Source organism: Euprymna scolopes, chromosome 5 (assembly GCF_053919585.1).
Source record: "Euprymna scolopes isolate OS-2025 chromosome 5, ASM5391958v1, whole genome shotgun sequence".
Lineage (NCBI taxonomy): Eukaryota > Metazoa > Mollusca > Cephalopoda > Sepiida > Sepiolidae > Euprymna > Euprymna scolopes.
This window is the reverse complement of record NC_136486.1, coordinates 128312663-128338451: the sequence shown is the minus strand read 5'-3', so window position 1 is coordinate 128338451 and position 25789 is coordinate 128312663. Positions and strand designations below refer to the sequence as shown.

The following is a 25789-nucleotide window of genomic DNA, read 5'->3' as shown; positions in this document are numbered from 1 at the left end:
TTGACCTTTATTTCTGATCTGAAATGGAACACGTACATCAAATCTGTTGCCAAGGTCGCTGGAAAAATGATGGGATCCTTCTACCGCTCTAGTAGATATCTCACTGCTGATGAAATTCTCTATCTATATAAGAGCCAAGTACGTCCAAGAATGAAGTACTGCTGCCATATCTGGGCAGAAGATGCTAAAAACAGCCTATCTTGCCTTGACACAGTACAAAATAGACTTTGTAGCCTAGTGGGGTGATATCCTTTTCTCTTCACACAGAAGGAACGTTGCGAGTCTGTCGCTGTTTTATGGTTATTCTCTGGTCCCCCCCTCGCAAATCTTTCACGAAAAATACCCGTCTAGCTAAAACCACTGTCAACAATTGTTCCCACTCTTTATCTGTGCCTAAATCAAAACGTAGATTCCATGAACAAAGCTTCTTTCTTAGAAGTACCCGCCTGTAGAACTCTCTTCCGTTTGCCTGTTTTTCACCTGACTATAACCTGGATGTCTTCAAGTCCAACATAAACAAGTTCCTGTTGAACCGCCCAATTAAGTAAAACTCTTTATCAGATCTCCATTACTAGCGATTACTACAATATTATCCCATTGATTACTCTACACGCAATAACCCTTATCCCCGGGTGGCTTCTGGGCCTTGATAAGTGGTGACTTCCTTGCAAAAAAAAATTATCTGTGCTGAATTCAAATCTTATTCGAATCATTTACAGGCCCATACTCTATAGAGGAGTACGAAACCGCAATTTAATTTTATATGTCAGTAAAAAATAACTTGCATTCAAATTAAACGTATATAATAAATCCTTTTAATGCATTGGATAATGATATTAAATAAACGCGTACGCCGTAAAATAACATTCGATCAAAAACGTCCATTCATTAGCATGAAAATTGACTTTAAAATTAAATGTATAGATTATCATGGCGAAAAATTACATTTTATAAGTGTAAAATGTGTATTCTTAGAGGGAAATGTTCCTAGCCTAAGGCAAGTTTTTTATGTTACTAGCTACGGGCGCTTGTGTGCAATTTAGTATTTGCCACGCCCCTATAATAATCTCAATATTATGTGACAGCTATCTCTTGTGGATAGGAAGATAAACAGCAATTACGCTGGCAAATACTCTCACTTAAATAAGATTTGTACCATTTGATCTGTAAAATGGCAAAATTAATATTTATTGGAATTATATATATTACAAGTATTTTATCTAAAGACATTATATTACCAGGTCTGTCAAGTGTACTGTGGTTTCATCGATTTGCCCATATAAGGTCTGGAGTAAAAACTGACTTATAGTACCAGACTGACTCTTCAGTATTTTTCAATAGATCATGATTTCGAGAAAAACTGCCAAAAAGACCACCGTTTAAAGACAAGCGGTGTCCGCATTTTTGTGTTCCACTATAAAAGATATACCGTGTTCGAAAATAGCTGTCTATCGTTATTGCATATTTAAAGGAGGCGATTTTTTAAAGTTTTTTTTTCTAATTTTATTTAAATCTCTCTCTCACTCTCTCTCTCTCTCTCTCTCTCTCTCTCTCTCTCTCTCTTTCCTCTCAACATAAGTTGTATATATCATATTATTTTATCATAGATGTAACTTTATTTTACGGTCTTTGTGTGTGTTTATCTTTTTTTAAATTTCATCCAATGCTTGTTAAACGTTCCATCGTATGCATTCAAACAAATAATTATTTTTTATGTATGTTTTTTTTTAATTTTCTAAAAACCGAATTCGCATCAATGTTTGTATCCCTAAATAATTTTCCATTAAAACTTAATGGCGCAAAATGCATGCTAAAATATTCTTTCTATCTAGGACTAGTCAACTTTTAAAAAAAAATTCATTTTTATTCTTCTAATAAATTTTAATCCGTGGTTTATGTATGAGTCGCCGATATCTTAGCTATCTATGTAGTACTCTTGTCCATCTGCCTTATTTATTCAACTGCTCCTTAACATGTTTGAGGATTTAGAAATGGATTGGCTATCTATTTAATTTCGTTTAATATTCGTAGTGTACTCGTAGAGAAGGATGTTCTTGCTAATCTGTCGAGTTTGTATGAGTTAATTCTCTTTGGATTCATTAGCAGCTTCATTATGATTTTATGATTTTATAAAAACAGGAACGAGCAGCAAAAATACTATGTGGATTTATTTAGGAAATTTTCGAAAAGGAAAAGTCAGTCTGTTTGCATGATCAGCTACCCACGTTATTTGAATTTTTTTTTTTTCAGAATATTAGTTCGTTTTTTTTGTCCGTTTTGTACAAGCCTAATATACACGGGAAACGGATGTCTTAGAACGATTCTTCTCTTCCTTGAGTAACGAATAGGGAGTGATAAAGGTAGTCTTTAAATCTGCTTAAGATTTCATTTAGTTTGTTGTTATTTATTTTTTACGTTAAATGTTGTTTTAGTTGGGTATTGATTTTGAATTTTTTTTTTTAGTTTAGTAAATGTTTTTATAACATTTTTTGTTGAAATATTCGCATAGATTTGTTTTCCTTAGAAACATCCGTTTCCCGTGACATGTGTGTGTGTGTGTGTTTAACATAAAGCTTCATTGAAGAGATTGTGGCAGAGTAAGGGTTAAGTGTCCATTATACTCGGCCAATTTTTCACAGATTCTAAATAATCTCACTTTTGTGAGCTTCAATACATCTTTGTACGAACAATCGTGAGACAGTATAGATGATTTCGAAAGGAAAATAAATGCAATAAAATAGTTTCGTGATGGCTTGAAGTTTTACCGACATAACAATACAATGATTCATCTATTGCTTCCAATAGAATTTTCCCGTCGCTCTGTGCAAAACATTGGCAAAAATTGACTTAATAAAAACACGGATTTACCGATTGATCTAAAAGAATCGTACTTGTCTAGGAGATGTATTATGCCTATTGGTTCTAAATAATACTGATTTCAAAATTACCGAAATTATAGAGTATAAAAGTAGTGTCTAGCTTTGGCGCGATATGACGTGGAAGGGTGGTCTAACTGAAGATATTTGCAGTGTCAATGATTGGATTATAGCGAGGCAGTATAGTTTACGATATATATAAGTCCAAATTAATGCAATGTTTTTATTTTTCAGAGTGTGAGATATATATATATATATATATATATATGTCAATAAAAATATGAATGCATAAAAACGATATAGGAATATATATATATATATAGAGAGAGAGAGAGAGAGAGAGAACTAGATTTATTCATTTATTTAATAAGGGTATACATCAATTAGGGGTATCGAGTAAGGTGAGCTTTTTATATCATGGTATTTCGAAGCCTAATGCTTTTCATCAGAAGAGTAGAGAAGATGCTAGGTAACATACCTACTTACAATATATACTACAAATTGCATTCCTTTATCACAGAGATCAATATGGTTCCCCCAAACAGCGTCAGTAATTTATTTCACTCCTAATGTAACTATCGCTAGACGTCGCATCCCTTTTATGTTACCGAGCATCTTCTCTACTCTTCTGATGAGAAGCATTAAGCTACAAAATACCATGGTATAAACAATTCCCACTTACTTAACGCCCCTAATTTATGTATACCCTTATTAAATAAATCAACAAATCTTTATATATTACTATATAAGTATTATGCCTTAACTTTCCCTCTTTATTAACTCCTATATAAGCTCCAAAACATTTTGTTGAACTCTATATCATCCCGATAAGTCTCTTCTTAAGGAATTGATTTGATTCCTTTCTTTTAACTAACATATATATATATATATATATATATATATATATATATATATATATATATATATATATATATATATATATATATATACGAGCAAACAGTTAATAAAACATGTTAAAAAACACTTTGAAATGAGTTAAAAACATATTTAATGTAAAAAGGAAACACTAGATAAGTGGATAGTCTTTAATCCGTGGAGTTTCGAAGAAATACTTTCCTTCTCATCAGAGGGTAGGAATTAGCAAAATGCGGGATCGGATTTTGCATGCAAAAGTATTTGATGAAACAACAAGTAAGTCAAAGATCTTACTTGATAAAAAAAAGTGAAGCAGAGGGAATATGGTTAAGAAAAAGGTGATTACACATGAATGGATAGTCTAGTGGAAGATAAATAATCAAGTGACAGTAAAATCCAAATGTATAACTTCAAGAAAGTTAATTGTAATGTTTATTATATATATATATATATATATATGTATGAAAATTAGATTTCAACTAAAATTTAAAATAAATTTATTTTTTTGACAGAAAAAAATATTTCTTTATTCCATGTTGTTTAAATAAACAACTCGTATCTCCAGAGAAAATTTTACTGATTAGCACATAAATTGAAACCTAAAAATTATGAAAAAAAGGCATATTTGTATGAAAGCTTCAAATATTTTATAAGGTTTCATACAAATATGATTTATTTCATAATTTTTTATTTTCAATGTATGTGCTAACCAATAAAATTTATAGATTGCCTATAAATATCATTTGCTAACTACGTTTCCCCCGAAGATGTGAAACATTCACTAAAACTCCATGGAATAAGGAAAGTTTTTTTTATTGTTATTATTTGCATTCCTTATCAAAAAATTATTTTTGTTGCAAATTGTAGCTTAGCGTTTCAATTCATTTGTCTTGTATAAGTGCTCTATGTCGAATACTACGCTTTTTTATCTGGTTGGTATTGTTGTATAAATACTAATACGAATATTTATAGTTGTTTCAGTTTCCAGAATTATTTAAGTAGTAAACTGAAGAGAAATTTCTTGGATTATATTTTGGTATACCTAAAGAATAGAAATTATACGCAATAGCATACCTTTTTACGTTTATCAAAGGATGTAACCTGCTGCTTACTTAGCATAATGCAAAGCTCTTTGTCAATAAAGAAATGGGCGAGCGATGTTTATTTAAATAAACTGCCAGTAATCAAGTAAATCGTTCTAGGTTCGATTTGTGGCTTGAAATGAGTGCTATTCTAGCATCAGTGAAGTGATGTGATACAACGAAACTGTCTGTCCATGGATATATACATATATATATAAATATATATATATATATATATATATATATATATATATCCTGATCTTTGAGGCATTGTTAATCCGCATTGAAAAACCAACGATTAACCAGACTCAAAACGAAACGGAGGGCACGCTTAAGTGATTTTGAGTATTTTAGTGATTGTAAGCGATTTTAATCGCCTTTTAATCATCTTTTAATTTCATCTCGCTACTTTCATTTTTAATTTTTTACTACTCGCCTGAGGATGACCAATGGAGGTTGAAAACGTTCGCGATTATGGGTAAGTTCTTTTTTCATTCAGAAAAAAGGTTCGGAAAATGGTCCGACAAAGAGAAAAGGAGGATTACAAGAAAAAACAAGGAAGAGTTATATATATATATATATATATATATATATATATATATATATATTATGTTTATATAAACATTTTTATATCGCTACGTGATCATGACAATATGTCTGTTAATTACTCATAAATAACTTAAGATCTCGTCAGGCGATGTTGTTTTTAAAAAAAAAGTCAAGTCCTCGATCAAAATTTTCATGGACGCAATTTCTTAAATTGCAAATCTTTCACTACAGAAACGTTGCATTCCAACACTGCAACATGTTTAGAATTAATCTAATTTAAGTATATTTTTATTGCATTTAATCAATATAAGTTTAAATTTGATATAATCGCTGTTTATTAATATTTCAATGGGAAGAAATTAGATTATTGCGTTTTGTATTCAAACTCTCTCTCTCTCTCTCTCTCTCTCTCTCTCTCTCTCTCTCTATATATATATATATATATATATATATATATATATATATATATATATTACTAGCACAAGTACCCGTCGTTGACTGGGTTCAAAAACAGCCTACAGAAAATGGACTCTGATTATGAAAGTATGATAGGTTATGAAAAGGAAGGGTTGTAAAGAGATAGCTTCGAATTTGGGGGTATCAGGACCAAAGCAAAATATGATGAAAGTAAAAATAAAATAGATAAACTCCATCATTTATTATACCATACCTGTTCATACCAAAACACTTATAACAATATTCTGTGGATCTATATTAAAAACCTTGTTAAAATTTGTGACATATTTCCATTCTATGGAGGTCAGGCGCGAATGAACACCCCATAATTTTATTATAGCATATTTCTTCAAACTGAAACATAATTATCAAAGTATACTTACACAGATAGATATGAAAAGTCTTTATTAAAGTTTGTGCCTATTTCCATTCTATGGAGGCCAGGCGCGAACGCAGACCCCACAATTTTATTATACCATCCCTATTTAAGTTAAAACATACTTATCAAAGTATTCTTATGTACATCTATATCAAACACACTTGTAAACGTTTTCCTTTTAATTTTTAAATTTTATATTTCCATACTTTGTGGACCAGGCGCGAACGCAGACCCTACAAATTTAATGAACCGCCGTTCTGCCAGATTAAACATATCTATTCCTGTGTCTCGATACATCTTGTATCATTATATGTAATCAGTTTTTTAAAATAATCAACCATATATATATATATATAGAGAGAGAGAGAGAGGGAGATAGTTTGAATACAAAACGCAATAAATCTTAAATGTGTGTGTGTGTCATATATTTTATTTGGAAATAGTAAAAAAAAAACATTCATTTCAGAACCAATATATTTTTAAATATTGTACGAGTATTTTATTTCTTCAAATCAATTATCCCGAAGAAGTCTTGAAATAAAAAGACGACACATTTGGTTTCTTTTTTTTTTTCATCTCTCTATCACAGTGAACTATTATTTCATTATTCCGTCGAAAATTGAAAACCAAATTTTAAAGCAAAAGCTACGAAAATATAAAACCCTTTATTCACTGCCAACTCATAAAACAACAGAACATTTTTGCTGAAATGCATAGAAGAGTCAATTATGTCTACAAGAACATTTGAAATATTCACAGTATATTCCTACGGACTACATTAAGAAATATTTATCTTTTATTAGCGGAGCTTTTGAAACATCAAATCTCTTATCTCTTCTACGAAGCCTAAACGTTAGCAACAGAGCTACACAATTATGGAGAATTGAATTACAAATATAAACAAATCATTACAAAAATTCAACACCCGCCATATCTTCAGAATAGAAAACAAACTTACAAAATTTATTTCAAATAGCAACTCAAACGCAACTAGTACAAAATCTCACCACCAAATAACTTTGCCACATGAAAATTGAAGTTTAATTCGCAGCTGGCATACATTCGAATATCACCATAACAATGTTGACTAATTAAAAACATGTAAACACGGATTAAAAAAAAAAAGGTTTCATACAGGGAGTTATTTCAGTCGCACCTACTCAATTACAAGAACATACATGTCCAGCTGATAAAGGCTGGGTATAGTAATCATGGAAAAAGCACATATTTTAAGAAAATATCAACGTTCAACTATCACTATCAACACAATTTTAAATAATTACAAACACTAGTTTAAAACAAGGCCGATAGCCATTAGTCGCGTACCCTCGTGTAATGAATGAATGCATGAATGTAGGATTGACATGAAATTCTAACAGATAAACGCAATGACTGAAAAATGGGCTGAAATGACTTAATTAAATAAAAAGTAAATGACTTGAATGACTTTAATGAACTTAAGAATGACTTGAATGCTTAAAAAATAACTGGAATCCTTCAAAAACAGCTTGAATGATCTGGAGAATGACTTGAATTGCTTTGAGACTGACTGGTTGTAAAGTGGGTGATCATTTTACATTAAATTAATACAGAAAAGTGATCCTCCACTTTATATCACAATGAGTACAGCTGTAGCAAGATCAGATACTACACTTTGATCTTGGCCAAAAGGCCAAGAAAAGGGTATTTATTTGCTCCCCCACCGAGCAAATAAGGCACAAGGCCGATTTTAATGTGAGGAGTGAATGGGAAATGGGGACCAACTCCCCGGGGAGTAGGGGAGCTGGATAGTGATAATTGGTATGAAGGGTTGGCCCTACATTGACCAAGATCTTACATGTGAGGTTGGTATTTATTTGCTCCCCCACCGAGCAAATTAGGCACAAGACCGATTTTAATGTGAAGACTGAAGAGAAGAAAGGGGCCAGCTCCCCGGCGAGAAGGGGAGCTGGATAGACAATTGGTATGAAGGGTTGGTATTTATTTTCTCCCCCACCTAGCAAATTAGTCACAAGGCCGATTTTTTAATGTAAGCAGTGAAGGGGACATGGGGACCAACTCCCCGGGGAGTAAGGGAGCTTGATAGTGACAATTGGTATGAAGGGTTGCCCTACATTGGATAAGATTTTATATGTTAGGTTGGTATTTATTTGCTCCCCCACCAAGCCAATTAGGCACAAGGCCAATTTTTAATATGAGAAGGGGAAATGGGGACCACGGGGAGTAGGGGAGCTGGATAGTAACACTTGATATGAAGGGTTGATCCTACATTCACCAAGGTCTTATATGTGGGGTTTCTCCCACAAATTGTCTTTCCTTGCAGTATGTGCCGGAACAGATATTACACGTTGATCTTAACCAAAAGGGTATTTATGTGCTCCCCACCGAGCAAATTAGGCACAAGGCCGATTTTTAATTTGTGGAGTGAAGGGGAAATGGGGACCAATTCCCTGTGGAGTAGGGGAGCTGAATATTAACATTTGGTATGAAGGGTTGCCCCTAAATTGACCAAGGTCTTTTATGCGAGTTGCCTCCACATATGGTCTTTGCTTGCAGTATGTGCTTGAACAGATACTACGCTTTGATCTTGGCCAAAAGGCCAAGACAAGGGTATTTATTTGCTCCCCCACCGAGCAAATTAGGCACAAGGCCGATTTTTAATGTGAGGAGTTAAAGGGAAATGGGGACCAGATCCCCGTGGATTAGGGGAGCTGGATAGTGACAATTGGTATGAAGGGTTGCCCCTACATTGACCAAGGTCTTTTATGTGGGGTTGCTCCAACATACGGTCTTTGCTTGCAGTATCTGCCTGAACAGATACTACACGTTGATCTTGGCCCAACGGGTATCTATTTGCTCCCCAACCGAGCAAATTAGGCACAAGGCCGATTTTTAATGTGAGGAATTAAGGGGAAATGGGGACCAACTCCTCGGGAGTAGGGGAGCTAGATAGTTGCAATTGGTAAGAAGCGTTGGCCCTACATTGACCAAGGTCTTATATGTGGGGTCGCCCCTACATATGGCATTTGTTTGCAGTATGTGCCGGAACAGATATTACACTTTGATCTTGGCCAAAAGGGCAAGAAAAGGGTATTTATTTGCTCCTCCACCGATCAAATAAGGCACAAGACCGATTTTAATGTGAGGAGTGAAGGGGAAATCGGGACCAACTCCCCGGGGAGTAGGGGAGCTGGATAGTGCCAATTGGTATGGAGGTCCGCCCCCACATTGACCAAGGCCCCACATGTGAGGCTGCCCCCACATATGGTCCCTGCTTGCAGCATCTATCTGAACAGATACTTCACCCCGATCTTGGCCAAAAGACCAAGAAAAACTTAAAAAGCTAAGAACAGCATCTATTAACAAAAGACCTTTGATCTTAACCAAAAAGGCCAAGGAGAAAAGTGTTGCCGACAGACAGACCGACCGACCGACCGACCGACCGACTTATAGTGTCGCTTACACGCGACTAAAAACAGGTTTCATACAAGGAATTACTTCAAAGTCACTAAATCCAATAATTCAATACTACGGAATATATATATATATATATATATATATATATATATATATATATACACACTTTAAAATACCTAAAACATATCACCAATAGATAAAGGTGGTATAGTAATAATGAAAAAAAATATTTAAAGGACATATTTGCTAGCAGACAAAAATACATACACCAACAGATTTACAACTGTAAACAAATTGAAACATTTAATAAATATTTCAACATTCTTATAAAAACGATAAAATATGGGCATCATATTATTGAATACCACCAAAATATTCCCACATGATATGGTCTTCCCAAAACTCGCGCTCTATAATATCTAGCATTTAACCCCCATTCATAAAATCGCACGAGTTATAATCAATATTCTAACCCTACTAATGAGCACTATCATCACTTCACACGTAAGGAAAACTGTGAATATTTATTTAACAAAATACAAAACATTAATGAACAAAACAAACTATACACAACTTAGATATAACATCATTATACACCAATGTTTCTATTTTTAAACATTTGGAATTATCTTTATATAAAATTTAAAAAATTAACATTAACTTTCCGTTTTCTCCCAACACTCTCAACACGTATCAGACATCATTGACAGTTTTTATTTTCAATTCAATAATAATTTCTAAGAGCAAAATTACGGTCTTCTTATGGGTAACAACCTTAGTAGAGTACTAGTCTGTTTATTCTTAGAAAAATCACAATATAATTTCTAGATATACTTATAATAAAACCCAACAATTATCTATCTTTCAAACTTCATCGCAAAATCCAAACAAAATAGTTTCTACTTGAAGGATAATAACAGAATAAAAACAAGTATAATAGTTGGTTTCTTCCTACGTGCATTTAGAATTTGCTGCTTGACAAAGAATTCAAATTCATCACAAAACCTTTGCAGAGATTGCAATATCTCACATATTTTATATTAAACGCTAGAGAAAGAAAACAGACAAATATTCTCTAGAAACAATAAAAAAAAAAGTCATACACATCAGACACTCCTATTATAAACATATGGATTTGACCCTATATACGCTAGCAACACCATAATTTGAAACCATAAACTAATTAGGAATTCCCATGATACAAATCACATTACAAACATTGAAAATAACTAAACATTTCCAAAACAAACCCTTATCTCATACAAGTAGATATACTCTTCCATGCCATAATTGTCATCAAATATACATTGGTGAAACTCAATGAGTCTTGGTAAACATAAGGGATATAAGAAAATAACAATTCCGTTAATGCATCATTTTCTCATTCATTGCAACATAGTTATTGATTTATCTATAAACGCGTTAAACTCATTGCATTCATTTTAAATAAATCTCGGCGAAAACTTCTTGAATCAGCACTCATTACTAATTCAGACAAAATTAAACAGACCGACGTCTACAATTGATTTCCAATAATACAAATCACATTACAAACATTAAAAATAATAAAACATTTCTAAAACTGGAACTCTCTTCCGTTTACTTGCTTTCCAGCTGACTACAATATAGTCGTCTTCAAGTCCAATGTAAACAAGTTCTTGATGAGCCGTTCCCCTTAAGTAATCCAATTTACCAACTTTACACTTCTAACGATTACTATGATATTGTCCTTTTGACCACTGTACACTCTTTAATCCTTATCCTCGAATGGCTTTGGTAAGTCGTGATTCCTTTGGTTATTCGGTTGTTTTTGTTTTACGGCTTATCAACCCTTTTCAGGTTATTTATCGCCGAATCCAAAGATTTTGAAGAATTTTTCTTTTAATAGAATATATTTGTTGTTTTCAAGTCGGTTTCTATTTAACTCATAGCTGGGACCCTAACAGGTTCTACCACTCCGGGTCAGAGTGGGCCTGGGAGCAATGGCAATTAAAGGGTGGGTCCACACTTCCCAAAGCCCGCAAGCTGGGGCTTCACCACTGGATATAGTTTAAGGTCATATCCAGGACCCGTGATTCCTTTGTAAAAAAACATATCTAATACAAGTATATGCAGATGATAAAATAAGTATGTACAGATAAAAAAAAGCATACAGAAAATAAAATAATAATATAAACCAGTAAATACAAAAAAAAACGAAGAAACGCCGATTTCATTTCACATACACATCCAACATTTTTAATATATTAACCATAAAAAACAGAAACAACATAACTTGTTTTAAAATTCTAACGGTTATATGTCGTTAAAATAAATGTGCATGCAATAAACGTTATACACACTTTAGATGCTATCGGCTATTTTTTTTCTTTCGTAAATGGGGCAAAAACATCCATTTATCATTAAAACACAACAAATATATTTTTAAATATTGTACTGGTGTTTTATTTTTTCAAATCAATCAAATCGAGGAAGTCTTGAAATACAGGCGAAATGTTGATAAACGTATAATAGTCTGTGCCTTTTTATCTCTCCGTGTGTGTGTGTGCGTATTTAAACAAAGGTTGTTACTGACAGAAGAGAGATTCCGTTTAATTAAACTTTTTTTTCTTTATTCTTTCAATTTTTCTGATCACGCAATACTTCTTGATGTATTGTTGGAAAAACGAAAAGCACTACCGCGGCCAACTTTGAACCACACATGGAACCTTTAATTATTCTTTTAAATATCATCAGAAAAATTGGAAAAAATAAATAAAATAGGTCTCATTATAAAGGCAGGTATTTGTTGGCTTTAACAACCTTTGTTTAAATAAAAGAATGTTGTCTAAATACACACCATGTGTGTATATATGTACATATCAATCAATGTGAAGTAATAATTGTATTCTATATAATAGATAGCATATGCTCTCTCTGTATCCACTTATTTATTTGTTATAGTTAAGAACGAAAACAATGTTTACGCCGACTGCGTAATAATTTAAAGGGTAGAAAATTATCTGACGTGAACCGAAGTAAACAAGATTATCGTCTCCATAAATGCCAATGTTTGTTTTTTGGGGTTTTTTTCATAAATGTATGGAATTAAATTCAATATTTGTCTTGCAAACATTAAAATCTAGTCCACTTGAAATTCGTTATCTACAATTTTTATAAACGAAAAACTGTATTTCTCTCGATTAAGCGCAATATTATCAGATTGTACATAAACTAATCGATTCTAGGAAAGTGTGTATGTATTTACATGTGATCATAATTGCTAACTACCCTTTAAAACGCTTATTGATTTTTTTTTTTTTTTTATATGCTTCGAGATATATATATATATATCGGCCGTTTGTGTGTGTCTATCGAAAAGTTTACACCATTTACTATTCAAATTTCGCCGATAACGGCCGGTTGCCCTCTCGAAAGCTGGTGCTACCAGATCAGGCTGCCTATTGGCTTCCTGAGACGAAACGCACCTACATCGATTTCTGTTTTTGTTTTCTATTCTCTTTTGTAAAACTTAATTATGTTCTACAAAAACAAAATAAAAACAACAGCCCCCTCCCCTTCCCCCCTCCTTTTTTCCTTCTCTACTTCCCGGTTGACCCTGTCGGCAGGGCATTAGAATACGCCGACTGTTCCCCCTGCAGAGGGTAAAAGTCCCTCAACGGGGCTACCTGTTGGCCGTGGGTGGCAACCCGTGATGCCTAGGAAAAGGATCCTGGTGGCTGAGCAACCGATACCTAGGGAAAATAAAGGTACCTGTAGCAACACTCTACTTTGGCCTTGTACTAGGCTAGACGGGCGGTTGGAGAGGCCCGATCCAACCAATCGGCTAGTCATGTCAAGCCCTAACACTTACACTGAAAATGTCAATTATAACATCTAAATAAAATTAAAAAAAAAAAAAAAACTTAATCCAAAGATAATACATTTCATTACTACAAACATAGACAAACCAGTTAAGTGTTAGAAGGCGATGGCAAGGGCCAATCAATTGATGAGACAAAAACCACACAACTGCTCCCTAACGAACGTTTCTATCAAACTGGGAAAGAAGAAACTAAAGGAGGAAACAGGAAATGATGGAACAAACTCAATCAATTGAGTATATCTCTTTTGTATCCCTGGGATGAAAGGGCGAATGGGTTTCCCCCCTTACATCTCCCAATTTCGGGCTCCGAGGAGGGTGGGGAGCAAGAGAGATGAAAATCTAAACAAACTTCTATGGATATAATAAACCCAAACAAAAAACCCAGAAATCAAAAAAATACTACAAAATCGAAAAGAACCCACTCTGACGTAACCAGCTCAGACAGTGAACAAGAATATAATTATGAAATAATTGATAAAGAAAAATATCCAAGATTCATAGTAATCGAAACCTTGGAAGGAAAAAAGATCAGCGATCTATCTCCATTCCTAATCGAAAAAATTCTGTCTCAAAACAGCAACCCAAAAACAGCAAAAAAAATGAAAAATGGCAATCTACTTGTCACAGTCGACAACTATAAAGACGCAAAAAACATCTTAGAGATGGAAAAATTCCATATCTATAAATGCAAAAGTTATGCTCACGAAAGACTAAACACATCAAAAGGTGTTATAAAAAGCCATGAATTAAGCTTGGCTACAGCAGAAGAAATAGAAAATGCCCTAAGAAAACAGGGAGTAATCGATCACGTCCGAATAAACATAAAAAGGAATGGTCAAACCATACCTACAAAAACCTACATACTAACTTTCAATACACCAAAAATTCCCAAAGAAATAAAAATCGGATACACAATAGAAAAAGTAGAACAATATATACCAGCCCCTCTGAGATGTTATAAGTGTCATAAATATGGACATAGCAGAGAAGCATGCAAAGGACAGAAAGTATGTGGAAAATGTGGCTTAAAAGAACCTAACCATACTGAAAGTGAATGCCCAAACGAAACAAAATGCCCAAATTGCCAAGAAAAACACCCAGCATACTCTAAAATATGCAAAATCTACACAAAAGAAAAAGAAATAGCCGAAATAAAATACAAACAAAATGTGCCCTTTCCTGAAGCAAGGAAAATAGCAAGCTCTCGAGAAAAAATAAACACTTACGCAGACATTACAAAAACTTCAAACCAAACAACCCAAAACCAAGACCTACTTAAACTAATCTCCGAACTCAAAAATTTAATTGAAACTTTAAAAACTAACCAAAACGAAAACAAGAAACAAATATCAGTATCTTTGAAAACTCAGTCAAATGACCTAAAACAAGTCCCAAAGAGCAAAAAAGAACCCGAACAGCAAAAACCACAAATAAACCGTGAAAGATCCAAATCACGTACAAGGACAAAAGCAGAAGATAAAAACACAATATCTGGAAAGATGGAAACAGAACGGGAAAACACAAATCCTCTTTCCAAAAACCAAAGTAAACAAAAAACAGAGACAATATTAATCGAAAATGAAAACAAATTTGAATTGATTGAAATCGAGAGTCACAGGAAAAAATCTAGCTCCAAAAACAGAACTGATCAGGAAGAGAAAATGGAGACTGAGGAACCAAGCAGTTCAAGTAAACACAAAGCAAAAACCACTCAAAACACAACAAACCAATAGAATAATAGATATAAAAACCTAAACAAAAACCAAACAGAAAAAAAAAAGGAAAAAAAATTAATAATTAAACGAACTTATGGAAATGAATAAAAACATCATACAGTGGAACTGCAGAGGCATAAAACCAAACTACGAAGAAATCAAACATATAATAGCACAATATGACCCCAGCATAATCGGCCTACAGGAAACTCTTCTAAAAGAAACGGACACCATCAACTTCAAAGGATACCACATCTACAATCAAACAAACAGATCACAAGCAGATAATCGACCCACAGGTGGCACTTCAATTATAATAAAAAAACAGATACCACATATAAAATTACAACTCCAAACAAACCTTCAAACAATAGCAATTAAAGTTACACTTCACCGACCAATAACCATTTGTTCAATATACATTCCACCTAAACATAAACTAAACAAAACCGAAATTGAAGATCTTATAACACAACTCCCCATACCTTTTATATTAATGGGGGACTTCAACGCCCATAACAAAATGTGGGGAAGTGAGAATATTAATCAAAATGGGAAAACCATTGAATCATTACTGGAATCACCCGAAGTAACTATATTTAATGACAAAACACACACATACCTTCACCCAGGCACAGGAACGACATCAGCTATCGACCTAACACTATGCTCCCCCACAATATTTATGGACTTCCAATGGGAGGTACATAACGACCAGTGTGGCAGCGATCACTTCCCAATTTTTCTCAAAACCCAAGAACCTACAACAGAAGAATCAAAACCAAAATGGCAAATTAATAAAGCTAACTGGACTGAATTTAGCAAACTTTGCACAAATCTAATTAATCAAGAAATAGTTAACAAACCAGATCCTATGTTAGCTTTCACCAATACACTAAACGAAATAGCAACCAAGACAATCCCAAAATCTTCCACCAAACCACACCCAAAATCAACGCCATGGTTCACAATAGAATGTAAGCAAGCAATAACCAACAGGAAAAAAATGCTAAAACACTTCAAACAACATCCTACAAAACCCAACCTTCAAAAATACCTACAAGCACGAGCAAAAGCACGCTATATTATAAAAAAAAGCAAAAAAGAAACCTGGCAAAACTATATTTCCAAATTGAACAACAACACGCCATCAAAAAAAACATGGGAAATAATAAGAAAAATAACTGGAAAAAAACTTGGAACACCAATAAATAATATAAATACACCAAATGGTAGACAAACTATAGACAAAAAAGAAATAGCAAACATAATCGCAAATGAATTCAGCCAAAACTCATCATCCAACCACTACTCCCCCAAATTCCAAAAATACAAAAACAACGCAGAAAAAGAAAAACTCAATTTCACATCCAATAACAAAGAATACTATAACACCTCTTTCACTATAACAGAACTAAAAAATGCAATTCATAAAAGTAAAGATACAGCTACTGGTCCAGACGACATCCACTATCAATTTCTAAAACACATGCCAGACACATCTCTCAACACTCTCTTACAGATAATTAACAAAATATGGTGGACTAACAATTTTCCAAAACACTGGCTCGACTCCAATATCATCCCAATTCCTAAAGCAGGAAAAGATCACTCCAACCCTACCAATTATCGTCCTATCGCCTTAACAAGCTGTATATGCAAAACAACAGAAAGGATGGTCAATACAAGACTAATGTGGCATTTAGAAAAATATAACCTCATTTCTACGCACCAAAGTGGATTTAGACAAAATCAAGGTACTAATGACCAACTTATTCGGCTAGAAACATATATTCGTAACGGTCTAATAAGAAACCACCACGTGGTCTCAATCTTTTTTGATATCGAAAAGGCGTATGACACCACGTGGAGATATGGAATCTTGAAAGATATTCATAATATGGGAATCAGAGGAAACCTAGCAAAATTTATCCAAGAATTCCTATCCCACAGAACATTTAAAGTATGCTTAGGAAATACAACATCAGATCAACACACACAAGAAACAGGGGTACCACAGGGTAGCGTACTATCTGCCACCCTTTTTCTAATTAAAATCAACAGTATAATCGAAAATGTTAACATGGGATTCGAAAAAACACTATTTGTTGATGACTTTTCAATAACTTACTCATCACCAAATATGCCAACTATTGAAAGACAAATGCAACATTGCCTTAACAAAATAGACCTTTGGGTTAACCAAAATGGATTTAAAATGTCCAAAAGCAAAACCACATGTATCCACTTTTGTAGGAAACGAAAATACCACCTTGACCCACAGCTCAAACTAGATGGACAACCAATACCAGTAGTACAACACACCAAATTTCTAGGGATCATTTTAGACAACAAACTAAACTTCAAGGAGCACATTAACAAATTAAAACAAAAATGCTTAAAAGCAATAAATATCTTAAAAATAGTATCAAAACTAGATTGGGGAGCAGATCAAGCTACAATGCTCAAAATATATCGCTCACATATCAGATCCAAACTGGATTATGGTTGTGCCATATACAGCTCTACTTACAAATCCTACAAAAACAAACTACTAACAATACAGAATCAAAGTTTAAGACTCAGCCTGGGAGCCTACCGAACTTCTCCAATGGAAAGCCTTCATGTAGAAGCCCAAGAACTACCCCTGCACTTAAGATGGAAAAAACTAGCGTTACAATACGCAACAAAACTACAAACCAACCCCGAAAACCCAACATACAAAACTACCTTCAACTTACAATGTACAAACTCTTATTCAAGGAAACCAAAAAGTATACCCTCCTTTGGACACAGAATTAAAGAAATAATACATCAAATCAATGAAAACCCCGACAATATAATTACTCAGAAAACAAATGACAGACCCCCATGGACATTACACAAACCAGAAACCGACATAACACTTACTACTTACAAGAAAAATATTACAAATAATATAACAAACAGAAGCAACTTTGGAGAACTAAGAGAAAAATATGCAGAATACATAGAAATATACACCGATGGGTCTAAAACTATAAACGGAACAAGCGCAGCATGCACAGATGGACAAAATCAATATCAAATAAGACTGCCCAACGAGACTTCAATATATACAGCCGAACTGCAGGCCATCAAAATAGCTCTCAAACACATCAAAGACATCAACGAACAAAAAGCCATAATATATACAGACTCCCTATCCTGTATCATGGCCCTTGAAGTAAAATCTAAACATCCTTTTATCACAGAAATTATACAAGAATACAATGAAATAACCGAAAAAAACAATAAAAAAATTATAATAGCCTGGATACCAAGTCATGTCGGCATCCCAGGAAATGAAAAAGCAGACAAACTGGCTAAAGAAGCCACAAACCACCAAATGGAAAAAATTAAAATACCACACACAGACCTAAAAAGAAAAATCAACGAATATATAGAAAACATGTGGCAAGAGGAATGGAACAAATGCACTGCAAACAAATTGCATGAACATCAACCAATAATTAAAAACGAAAAACAAAAAATTTTTAAAGGAAGAAGAGAAGAAATTGTACTAAACCGAATAAGAATCGGACATACAAAATTAACTCATTCCTACCTAATCAAAGCGGAGGAAACACCAAATTGCACACTCTGCAATCAACAACTAACAATTAAACATCTACTGACAGAATGTAGAAAACACAAACACACTCAGAAGAAATATTTTAAAACAACAAACATTAGAAAAGTGTTCCAGGAAGTGGAACCCCAACAAATCATAAACTATTTAAAAGAAACAAATGTATTCAAACTCCTATAAAGCAAACAAGTAAAATTCAGTTTAGAAAAACAAATCTCTTACAACTAAAACAATTTATCAGAAAACCTAAAACATCTTGCTTCAAAAGATAAACTTTTTCAAGAAACTTAAAAAATTTTTACAAGAAACTGAAAATCTATTATACCAACAAAACTTTTTTGGCATTAAATGACTCTTAGAGGTTGAAATGCCGTTAAACAAATACACTCACTCACTCACTCACCCTCTCGAAAGTTTAAGTGACACTTATATTTATCTGAACCCTTCCAGCTGTGACCTCTTACGCTTTCTATTCTTTAAAATCTTTCAGAACCATTTTATGGTGTATGTTCGTGTCCTTGCTTTTTAGGGGGTGACTGTCTTCTCACATTATGAATGTTCTTATAATCCTACCAAAATAGTTTAGTTTTCCTTGAGTTTGTTCAAATATTCTCTATCTATACTTCTGGTCGCGCCTGTTAAATTGCATATTTCAAATTTCATTATTAAATTCAAATAGACGGAGAACCATAGCCGTCAATTGTTGTACCAGGCAGGATACCAATTGGTGATGAGGATGACGATAATAAGATGCATGACTAGATGTATATATAAGACGTTTTAGCCAGTTAACACTGGTAAAAGTTATAGCCTGTTGACTTAGAATGAGTGCTTTATGCCAAATATATGGGTAAATATGGTTAAATTTGTCCTCGTTTTTACAGTAAATATTAATCCATATTAATCTCTAACTGTGCATCTAACGGATTGCACATGATAACAAAAGCGCACACAAGATTTCAGCCAGTTTCCGAGAGAAAAATGGAACGGACAGAAAAACTAAAAGAAATATAATACAAAAATTTATAATAATTATTATTATTATTATAACAACTAGCGGGACCCGTGGATATTCCACAATGGTATCTTTTATATGAAATATATTGCTGCTGAGCATTCTGTGGGCGTTCAGCATGAATGTATACTCCACGATATTATTGTAGCTCTTTTTTTAAAACTGTAAAAGTGTTTATCTAAGTAATCTGATTAATGTAGTGTCATAATATGTCTGGTCATTACGGTTTATCACCAATATTCTTATGGGAGTCTGTGACATTTTCATTGCATGGACGCTCGGAACGAACGAAAAGTCCACAGTATCATTATACCATCTTTAGACAGAGAAGATACTACCCTAGGATTCCAGCCAGAAGACCAAGAAGGTATAGTTTGGTTTCATGTGCGTCAAAAAGCGACATCATTTTATTTTTATTTATTTATACATTCCGTCTTCGGTGATCGGGCGATCCTACTTATTAAAAAAGGATAGAATGTGATATACTACGAACATTAAATTAGCGTGTATATATATATATATATATATATATATATATATATATATATATATATATGGGTTTTTTTATATTCAAAAGTAATGGACTAATGAATTCAACGAGGTTGTTAGATAGTGCTCAATAAAAAGAGCTGATAATACTTGTTTATTGCTATATAAACATGCTCACATCCCGCTGCAACAAATAGCCACTTGTTTCAATCAAACAACAGATATCATCAGGCAGCGACTTGACTATTCAAAAGTTCAATGAATAACCTGAACTTTTGAATAGTCAAGTCGCTGCCTGATGATATCTGTTGTTTGATTGAAACAAGTGGCTATTTGTAGCAGCGGGATGTGAGCATGTTTATATAACAATAAACAAGTGTATATATATATATATATATATATATATATATATATATATATATATATATATACACTATTTTAATGTTCGTAGTATGTTATCACCTTCTATCCTCCTTTTTAATAAATAGGATCTCCCATTTGAATAATTTATCTGTGACACACGTATGCACTACGTATGTACGTTAACGGTACTGCGGTATTAATATATAGATACTTACAAATAAGAATAAGAAGTAGGATCAGAAACATTTGCTTTTCGGGACAAGAGACTAAAAAGTGTGGATGAATAAATTATAATAAATTAAATAGACAGAGTTAGACGAATTCAGCTCTTAACAACTGACTCGTTGCCATTGTTTGGAAAACACCAATGTCATAGAAGTACCTGATGAGATATATTGCAATTTACAAATCTCGCTGCGGAGAGTTTATTTCCTACAAACACTGCACAAGTCACATTATAAATAGTATGAATAGCGGCTATTCCAGTTATCACCGAACCAGTCGACTGTGCCTTTCCTCCTACCTCTTTGAACTGTCTGGCAATAACATTTTGGCAACACTAGCACTTACATTCTATACGTAACAACATTCGAAGTATCAAAACACAAATTTTGAAGCAAATATCCGTCAAGCTTCGTACCGGAAATAGGAACGGATTTCTGGATATTTTTGATTTTTCGATACAATCAAATATGTTCGCAAAATATAATATATACAATAAAACCTAAATTATATTTAGCAGATACTAGCAGGGAGCTCGACATTGTTCGAGATTGAATGAGGATCCACAAGTGTTCCACTTTCCCATACTTTATTTTCATCGAAATCAGTTAAATCGCCCAGTTTTTTTTTTAATCAAATTGATTGTCTGCTCTAGTTAGGGACTCCTCGCCCCCGTAGATTATCGGGAGGAAGCTTCACATGTCTCATCGCAGTGACTTAGTCCACAATACATTGTAGTCTACATTGCACTGTAGAGAATCTGGTGTTGATTTTATAAAATTATCTGTAAAAAATGCCTTCAATTAAAGTTAAAAATGCAAAAGTCAAGTATCATGGTTCAATTGTACTTTGAACAGAGACATTCATTTCGAACGTGCCCCTGTTTTCTAAAAGAACCAATTGTTGATTTTATAAAATTAGTTTTACATAATGACTTGAATGAAACTTAGACGTAAAAAAGTCAAGTATCATGGTTCAATTGTGCCCTAAAGTAACATTTATTTTGAACGCGCTCTTGTCTTATAAAAGAATCTACAGTTGATTTTCTGGGCTGGGTCTTTCTGCCTCAAACACCTCAAATGCACTTGTGATATTAGGTTGTATAAAAGTGTTAATTTTGGTCAATATCGGACGTTTTTTTTTTCTTAAACACATTTCACATTTCATGAAAGTACTTGCAAAGCAAGCACACAGATGCAGTATGGCGATGATTGTGCAAGATCTATTAGTTTAAAGACTCTGTTTTTTTGCACTCGGTCCAATATGATTTAAAGTAACTAAAATAGTGCAAAATGTAATAACGCCGATATACTATAAAAAGAAGAGAAAGGTTATCGCATACTTCAAAACGCTGAGTATGTAAAAGTCATCGATATGTCAAAAGTTTGACATTTACTTTCTACTCTTGCAAACGAAAGAAATAACATTTGAAATAACCCAGAGAGAGTATACATCGCCTCAGAAGCATAAGGGCTACTGTGGTAAAGGGGAGACAATCTGGGTGGGAAGTTACGTAGCAAAATGTTTGCTCACATTGCATTTATAGTTCTCTATGTTGGTACGGTTTGAGAAACGGTAAACAAGTTTAATCACGTTATTAGAGTTTTTTTTTTCTTTCCTAATTCATTTACTGCTACCCAATTTTCATTATCTGTGTACTTACTTTAAGCTGTTATTTTTAATTTGTTTTTAAGAATACATCAACAGTATCTGATTGGGTGGTTAGTTCCACTATAAATTCCTAGATCATAGGATATAATCAGGCGTGACTAGAGAAGTTTAGGGAAATTTAATAGAGATATTATTTAGCATGTACGAGGGTTTTTCCAAAAGTAAACCCCATATATTTTTTATTAAAAAAAAGTTATAGAGGTACGAGGACGGGAGTGGTACCATATAGACGAGCGAACTGTTATGCTCAGAATTATTTTTTCTCCATAGTTGTCACCATTTCCAATGCATTTTTGTCAGGAATTCAATGGCGTATCTCTGCTTTTAACAAACGTCCATAGAAGGGGCTGCTTTTTTTAGTCTTACATCGCCAATATCTGCAACAGAGATGAAACTTTTAGGTTTTGAATGCATACGTTCAGTCATCATAACAATGTAATTTGCAATCTCTACTGCAATTCAGGCGGAGTAAAAAAAAATAGACATTTCTTGGGACGCCTCTCATATCTGTATGTTGAGGTTAAACAGACAATCCTAACTATCAGATTGTCCAACAGTTCAGGTATTATTTGCCTGTCCTGACTTGACGTACCCTGATCGGAGTGGGGGGTACTCGACCTTGCCTAAAGGTCTCCTATTGGCTAGCAGATTGAAAAGGCCGCATTACTGTTTCTGGTGGTAGACGTGTTTGTACCTCGACCTCGCCACCCTATGCAGCGCCTAATATTCCCAAATGGTCACCCATCTGGTATTGGTCAGGTTCATCGTTGCTTAACTTCAGTGATATAGCGAGAATTGATATGGCAACGTGATTATGTCGTAGATGTATATTCTATAAATATTTTAATAAAGCATAAATATGTTGATATATTCATTAAATACACACGCGCACACACACACACACACACACACACATATATATATATATGTATATATATATATATATATATATAAGAATACGTTTTATTAAATATTTCTTTCTAATATACGTGAGATTAATTAGATTTTCATAAAGATTAATCGTTATCCACTGTCAAGTGACAACGTTCTGGGAGTTGAATTTAATCCTCGTAACAGAGGATAGCTAATATGATAAAAATTACTTAATACTTTTACCTGACCCCATCGTTGATTAAATAAAAGGGTGCAGTTCAAAATTCCGTACAGATTCTCGATAGTTGGAGATTACATCGGCGAGAACGAGAATAACATCGTAGATGAAAACAGTAGTCCGGATAATCTAATTAATAGAAATGGTCAATCCTCATCTTTAATATTGCGAAGCAATAGCTTGTGTTTCTTTAGAATTGCAATATATAGATATATATTTAGTGAAATTACGCTATTCCTTTTTCGCTTATATTAGTCTTGTTATTAGCGATTTCTCTTTGCTATTGAAGTGGGGCTGTAGGGGCTCATGAGTAGCGCTGTTGGTACTTTTCATATATTAACATAAGTATATATATATATATATATATATATATATATATATATGTGTGTGTGCGTGTGTGTATGTATATTTCGAAATAAAATATGCTTATTCCTTCCTTAGTTTGCACATTATGATATGGAAATGGACAAATACCATTTTTGAATGATGAGCTGCTTCAAAAAACGCCAAATTCGCGAAATTTGGCTTTAAAAATGTCAGTCTGGCAACTCGTTTTCGAATATCATTATACTAGCATTTCAGACCGGCGTTGCTCGGGTGTTTGTAGGTGTATGTTGAACAAAAAAAAAGCGGTTAAGTTTTTTTTTTTAATTTGACCCCTTAACATTTATTTTCTGGGGCTCAAATCAAGTTAATAAGTTAGATCCATGTCCAAGGAACCTATATCTAAAATTCCAGTGTTTAGACCCAAAGTTGGGGGAGGAATTTGGTAGAGTTCTCAAAGGTCAAATCGTTGAACTTTGACCCCTTAACAGCCAAATTTCTGTCCGAAAACGGATTACAAAGATTTCCCCAAATCTCAGTACCCTGTTTATCAAATTTCGAGTCTGTAGACTTAAAATTGACAGAGTTATTGCGTAGGGAAATGCACACCCACGCCCACAGACACACCCACTTATATATATATATATATATATATATATATGTGATCATCGTTGTAATGGTGTGGTGTGAGAAATTAATTTTAACTTAATTTCAATGTTTAGCAGCTCTTCACGGGAGAAATAATTCATTCGAATGTTTTCTTTTTTATGTAACGTTTCGTTGAAGCAGCAAAAAAAAAGAACATTGTCAAGAGCCTGATCGCCGCCATCCGCCGAATATTCGCTGAGCTTTGCCGGCGCTTTTAGAAAAATCATGCTCTTAGTTAAGAACCCTTGATTGATGCTGAAGGCTGCTACATTGAATAGATGTCAGCTCTACTACATAATCAAGTTAGTTGACTTGATTTTTTAATAAAAGTTTTTGAAGCTGTAGTGTTTTTTTTGTTTTTTTTTAAGGCGAAACTTTTATCGTTCCACCCTATGAATCTAACACAACATAGACATTCAATTCACATGCACACAACTCGCCTTTAATTATATCGGGTTGATACGAAAAGTAACAAAAATGAATTTAGTCTTAGAAGTAATTAAAGACTAAGCTGACTTTTTTTTTTTGTCTGTTTGTTTTTTGTTTTTGTTTTTTTTGAAAAAAATGAGGCATTTTATAATTATTTGGAAAACGGCGCATTTCCTCTGTGGTAATGAGGCCATAAGGCGAAAGTGATGAATCGAAGTGGACGTCATCAAATCCCCGTTAATTGCCTCGCAGAGTGTTTAATGTGGAAGGGATTATCGAATCACACACTTGTACATTAATCAGCCTATTGTTTGGCTCATATGTGAAGTTAATTAGCAAACGAGGGCAACGTGTCCCTAACAACAACGTCAAGTTTGCTTGGTCAAATAATTGTGCGCTTCCTATGAGTGCCAGATGTGTACCAAAGCAGGCAATTGTTCTATACACAGGCTGGCGATAAGAAATAAACGTTGCTATAGAGTGTATAACAACTATAGGGTTCTCTATAAGGAGATATATATATTTGCGTCAGGGTTATTCAAACTACTGTTTTCATTGTAGATGTTGTTCTTACAATGTGTCTGCTGATAATCTCTTTTAGGTGCGTCTTGTTCAAACTCGGGACACTGCATGGGATTTCGAACTACACCCTTTATTAAATCCATGGAGTTACCTTGCTCTCGCTCCATCAG

At 33.7% G+C, this 25789-nt stretch overlaps 1 pseudogene; it reads right to left on the bottom strand.

The window, feature by feature from the left end:
• Positions 1 to 7777: 7777 nt before the first annotated feature.
• Positions 7778 to 7903, bottom strand: LOC145277230 (U2 spliceosomal RNA; annotated as a pseudogene).
• Between the last annotated feature and the right edge of the window lie 17886 nt (positions 7904 to 25789).